Source organism: Vipera ursinii (genome assembly GCF_947247035.1).
Source record: "Vipera ursinii genome assembly, chromosome: 1".
In the NCBI taxonomy this organism is placed as follows: Eukaryota; Metazoa; Chordata; class Lepidosauria; order Squamata; family Viperidae; genus Vipera; species Vipera ursinii.
This window is the reverse complement of record NC_139512.1, coordinates 110,367,798-110,373,797: the sequence shown is the minus strand read 5'-3', so window position 1 is coordinate 110,373,797 and position 6,000 is coordinate 110,367,798.

The following is a 6,000-nucleotide window of genomic DNA, read 5'->3' as shown; positions in this document are numbered from 1 at the left end:
GGATAGCTTAATGAAATATTCAATATAACTTACCCCAAACTATAATTTAGGAGAACCTGGGACTCAGTGTTTTACAGATGGTATATAACACCAGTCATAATTGCAAACATAGATAAAACCTATTAAATAGCTGTTAGAAATGTTGTAATACAGGAGGAACATTTTATCCTATGTGTTGGTCATGTAAAAATTCAGAAGCACTGGAAAGAAATATACAGCATTATTCAAAAAAAACCTTTCAAAGATTAAATAGAAACCTCAGGGGTTTTTTACTAAAATCTTTCCATTACAACAAATTTAAATATCACAGTCTGCTAAGATATATGCTCACAGCTGCAATGACAAATTTGGCCCATCGGAAAACAGATAATTTGTCAACACTATCTGACTTGAAACGAAACTTGAGAAATATTCAGCAATGGCAAAATTAATAGTGTACATCCAGAATAGACGTTTGACTAAATTTATTTAATTGAAATTGCCAACCAATTTGCCAAAAGTGACTCTGAGCAGCATACAATAACATAATTTTTACTGGATATTTTAACACACTGTAGGTAAAAGATAAACATGAAAAAATATTTTTAAAAGTTAAGAAATAGACAAAAGAAAGAACAGGAAACAATACAGACAGGAAAAGAGAAAGATCAGAAAATAACTTCTGATCTTTATAGCAGTTACAAACTAATTATCCCTCCTCCTTCTTTAATATTACATTACACGGGTTACCTTCTTTCCATATAAATCATTTTAATCAGCACATCCATAAATAACCAATTCATTTTTCCATTTTCAGCAAGACGTCTCTAAGAGGTTTCTAGTCTTTTATAAAGGTTCTTATTGTTTTATCCTGGATCAAACTGGTCAATTTTGCCATTGCTGCCACTTTTATATTGTATTCCTCCATTGTGGGTGTTTCAGTATTTTTCCTCATTTTTGCACAGTAGTCTCACTGTAGTTGGAAGGGACGCGGTGGCTCAGTGGGTTAGGACGCTGAGCTTGTCGATCAGAAGGTCGGCAGTTTGGCGGGTCGAATCCCGAGTGCCGCGTAGCAGAGTGAGCGCCTGTTACTCATCCCAGCTTCTGCCAACCTAGCAGTTCAAAAGCACGTAAAAATACAAGTAGAAAAATAGGGACCACTATGGTGGGAAGGTAACAGCGTTCCGTGCGCCTTTGGCGTCTAGTCATGCCGGCCACATGACCACGGAGACGCCCTCGGACAAGCGCTGGCTCTTCGGCTTTGAAACGGAGATGAGCACCGGCCCCTAGAGTTGGAAACGACTAGCACGCATGTGCGGGGGAACCTTTACCTTTACCTCACTGTAGTTATACAAAAAACCAGTCTTCCATAAATCTTTTCTAATTGGCTATCCATAAGTCCAAATTAAAAAAAACCTCTGGTTTCATCTAAAATTTAATCTTCAACATTCTTTGCATCTTTATGTGTATTTGTATCCATTTTTTTGTTTTTTCACGTCCACTATAAATGGTCAAATATCCCTTTATGTTTTTCACATTTCCAATATTAATTACAATTACCTTTATAAATCTTAGAAAATGTCCTGCACCAGTGGTACATTATTTTATAAACTCTCTTAAATTATAAGTAATTTCAGTCCTTTCAGCCGCATTCTTTCCCATTGTTTCATCTGTATATTACAGACATGTCAAACACAAGGCCCAGGGGCCGGATCCGGCCCGCGAAGTGGTTTCATGCGGCCCGCGAAGCCATCCTGGAAACAGTGAGGGAATGGCCCCCACTGCCTTGGCCCTGGCCCAGAGACCCTCCTTCTGCCAGAGACCCTCAGATCTGTCCCATTCCTGCCCAGGCCCCCATTGGCACCCTTGATGCGAACAATGTAGAGCTGGCCACGCCCACCCAGTAGGCCATACGCACTCTAGCCACACCCACCCAGTAGGCCACGCCCACCCTGGCCATACCCACCCGGCCCCCTGAGGACAACCGCAATGCTGATGCGGCCCTCAATGAAATTGAGTTTGACACCCCTGGTATATTATGACCAAAAGTATCAGACCTCTTTAGGATGTTTTAACGTGTTCTTTTGTTTCTTTTGTTTCAAATCTCAGAATAAGTTTATATATTTTAGCAATTACATGTCCAACCCATTTGTAGCCTGAATCCTTAGCCACTACAACAAACTGGCTCTCTTTGTATGACATACTGAATTACCAATAAAGGAGAATATTTGTAGCTCAGGGTTGAAATGAGAGTTCTTTGCTGCTCTCTAAGCTTGGTTGTTTTCTTGCAGGCATTCATTATCCAAACTAGGTAACATCATCAGTGCTAGTAAGAAGTGGGCTTTCCTCTCAGTTTATATTCTAGTGGCTTGCTCTGTTAGTGTTGGCTGGGATAGTTTTAGAGGTTCTTTGGCTAACAGTAAAAAGCCCAACCAAAGAATCTCCAAGACCACTCTCACCAACACTGACAGGGCAAGCCATTAGAATATACCGTATTTTCTGGCGTATAAGACGACTTTTTAACCCATGAAAATCTTCTCAAAAGTTGGGGGGTCGTCTTATACGCCCAGTCGTCTTATACGCCGGAAAATAGTACATAAATCAATCGAGTGCCCCCGTTCTTGCAAAGCAACTTCAAGCCTCCTTAGTCCAGCCCCCCCTCCAACGTGACTCTCCCTTCCCACCCCCAAGAGCCTCTAAGCCCCTTCCCCTCCCCCTTGCAAACGCTAGACCCCGGGAGCTCTTGCGTTTATTCCAAAGGGTGGGTGGAAGGAAAAGCCCCTTTCGGCTCCGGCGTGGCTGCAAGTTGACGAGCCCAGGAAGGCACGCCTTCTCCTCTCACTGTGGAGGAAGCAGGGCAGGCTGGCGTCGGGTGGGAGCCGGCAGGGCAGTCCTGCGCACGCGCACGCTCCCCGGCTGCTAAGGAGTCATTGGGGAGCCGTGGCAGGCGCCTCACGCCCTTCCCTCTCGAGGTGGCACCGGCGGAGCCGTCCGGTGTCGGGTGGGAGCCGGCAGGGCAGTCCTGCGCACGTGCGTGCTCCCCGGCTGCTAAGGAGTGCTCGGGGAGCCGTGACAGGTGCCTCACGCCCTTCCCTCTCGAGGTGGCACCGGCGGAGCCGTCAAGCGTCGGGCGGGAACCGGCAGGGCTTTGCACCATCTGCATCAGACGGGTCTGAATCGGGCTTGTGTCGGACACTTGGCAACTGGCATGTAAGTATTTTTCGGCGTATAAGACGAAAAATCTTGAAAATCTTCTCAAAAGTTGAGGGGTCGTCTTATACGCCCAGTCGTCTTATACGCCAGAAAATACGGTAAACTGAGAGTGAACCCTACTTCTAACAACCTCTGATGGTGTTACCTAGTTTGGGTAATGAAATGCCTGCAAGAAAACAACCAAGCTCAGACTCTCATACTGATTATCCAACCATAGATTTCTCTATAAACTAGCAATAGAAGCAGAAGCAACAATTATTTAAAGTGGTTTAGATGCAGTCTATGAGAGACAGTTTGGTGTAGTGGTTAAGGCAGACCATGATTCTAGTCTGGCCTTAGGCACAAAACCTCCTGGGTGACATTGGGCATTTTCTCTCAGTCTTAGGAAGGAGGAAATAGCAAACCACTTCTGAAAAACCTTGCCAAGAAAACTGCAGGGATTTATGCAGAACAGACATGGTTGAAGAAAAGAAAAAGATGTAGTCTACCTAACTATTTTCTCTAGTGTATTGCCTATTGAACTATCTATTCTGGCTGAAAAGATTTTTAACTATAAGTTTTATTCAATTAATCCAATTTTCTGGGTGTGTATGACATATTGAATTATCAACCACACCAGGTGTGCTTGCACAACAAACTAGATCAAGGCCATCTGGAAAGATCAAAAAAGTCAAAATGTGGTTGTGAAAGAACAATTGAAGCCTCATACCTTTTGTATGCCCTTCTAACATACAGGGCTTGGTACATTGTAAATGAGATCACTACCTTAATTTTATTTTTACCTTTCCCCACAAATACTGTTGTGCTACGCACAAATATAATTTGCAGTTCAAGGTTTCATATGAAAACAGACTAAGCCAATCAGTCTGATTAACAGTAGATGCATCACATTACTTGCATTTAATCAAGGTCCCAAGCTCACTTTTGAGTAACATTCCACAGCAACCACCATTCTGGGTGGGTTCAAATGTTACAGATATTCCACCAAATGTAAAGAAAAATATTCTAATGTTAATAGTTCAGCAATGGAACTGTTTAATATCCCTGGACGACACCCAGGGATAGGGCCTTCTCAGTGGGGGCGCCTGCCCTCTGGAACCAGCTGCCAGTGGAGCTGAGGACTGCCCCCGACCTCCATTCATTCCGCTGGGACCTGAAGACCTGGCTCTTCGAGCTCTCTGGCCCAGGCTGAGGATTAATCTTATTTTAACTGGGGTTTTATTTATACAGGGACAAATTTAATTTTTTTAAACTTGTTTTTAACTTTTGTATCTTGGTTTTTAATTACCCTGTAAACCGCCCTGAGTCCTTCGGGAAAGGGCGGTATATAAATGTAATAAAATAAATAAATAATAGGAAGATGGTGAGTTTCAATTCATTGGCTACCTTCAGATAAAGACAACAAGGCTTCTGTCATGGATGTTGTAATTGGAGGTCCTACACCAGGGGTGTCAAACTGCCGGCCTGCGGGCCAGATGCGTCATGTGGAAGGCACGCCCTTCCCATTGTGGGCAATGGCAAAACCGTCCTGATACATTGTGTGACGTCATGTGACATCGCAAGTTTGACATGTCTGTACTGTGTAGAAAGACTCAGACAATAAGGTGGTCTGCATTTAGCAATTGTAGTGATGACAGTGATGACAAACTAAGTTTGCAGCCAGTCTTTGCATCTGTGGGTCTGTAAAGCAAAGGAAAGCTGAAGAAAGATCAACACAGTCATGGTTTCATTTAGCAACAATTTAGCTTAATGACCAAACTGCTGGTCCCAATTGTGGTCACTAAACAAGGACACTTGTAATTCAAACTGGAAATGTATATTATCCCAGGTTTATACCACATAAGCATGGGACCTAGTTCACATGCTAAGTTATGACAAGGGGGGAAGGAATTAAGATGGCAGCACATGCATTTTCAATGTCATTCATTGTCTAGATATGTTGTGGCAAACATAGCACAGTGATTCTCCTAAATTAAAGATCTGGAAAAAAAATTCAAAGAGGTCCAATCTAGAACACCACTGTTGCTGAAAGTTTGCAAAATCATTCTTCATACATATGAACTACTTTCCCATTTCTTTCCTGCCCAATTTTCCTCAGGTTCCCATCTTTTTACCTTGATTCCATTTAACAAATACATTTCTCTGTTGTTGTTTTAAAAACCTGACATAACAGAAGTTATGCTTTTGAATTCTGCCCAAGGGTTGAGAAAACAGAACAATTCATTATTAATAGGAGCTCTCCAACATAGGTAAATACCTGTACATACAACAGACCTAGTTAGAGGAAATGGGTAACAGTTTAGTCTATTTAGGAAAGAACAAAGATATCTTCCCCAGAAAAGGACTAAGTTGCTGCAGTCTACTGTCTTCCTGCTCCAGATGTAAATCTTAAAGACCCAAACTACTGCAAACTGAAGGGGAACAAGAAAAGGGGAACCCCAAAAGGTTACATTCAAGACAAAGAAAGTGATAAAAAGCTAGAAAAGCTGCGCTGTTTATACAGAGGCAAGTTTTAGCGACCAAATTAACCTACAAGCCCAATCCTCAGAAGATCAAAGCTAAATAACAGCCCGCCTACAGGATGCACTAAAAGAATATGACACCAAGTTGTCTATCCAGCCCTCTTTGGAAAATAATTGTTTAGGTCAGGGGTAGGCAACCTCGGCTCTTTTGTGACTCATGGACTTCAACTCCCAGAATTCCTGAGCCAGCCAAGCTGGCTCAGGAATTCTGGGAGTTGAAGTCCATGAGTCACAAAAGAGCCGAGGTTGCCTACCCCTGGTTTAGGTGAACCTCCATTGTGAACCT